A 492-nucleotide genomic window follows, 5' to 3' on the forward strand; every position below is an offset into this window, starting at 1 on the left:
ATAACAAAGGGAGGAAATTTCTTGTCAAAATATTCACAAATGTTAACAAAAAAACATTAAAAAAAACAAACAAATCAACCTAAACAGTAACAAACTCATCAATTCACAAATTAGTGTTAGTTCAGACCATATGTATTTCAGACAAAATTTGCTGATCTTTTATCTATATGCAGCTGACGAAAAAAAAAACTTTTTCAAATACTATTTTCGTTACCAAAACGCCAAAGAAAAATATCAACCCATGAACAATTCTTTGTATCAAGATTCCTCTGTCTACTCATGGATTAAAAGGAAGGTGTCTTTCAGAAGCCCAAAAAATATGCTTGACCAGTCATAAATCCTTGTTTGCCAAAACTGTCACAACTGCAGTATTCCCTTAGCGACTGACAATGTGTAGTATACTACTACTTTCAGTGTAGCACAAAATGTAGATCGACGAGAAACCCCCAGGTTACAGATATACTAAGAGAATGGTCCATGTATAAAAAAAAA

The sequence above is a fragment of the Ostrea edulis genome, chromosome 7, assembly GCF_947568905.1.
Source record: "Ostrea edulis chromosome 7, xbOstEdul1.1, whole genome shotgun sequence".
NCBI classification, from domain to species: Eukaryota; Metazoa; Mollusca; class Bivalvia; order Ostreida; family Ostreidae; genus Ostrea; species Ostrea edulis.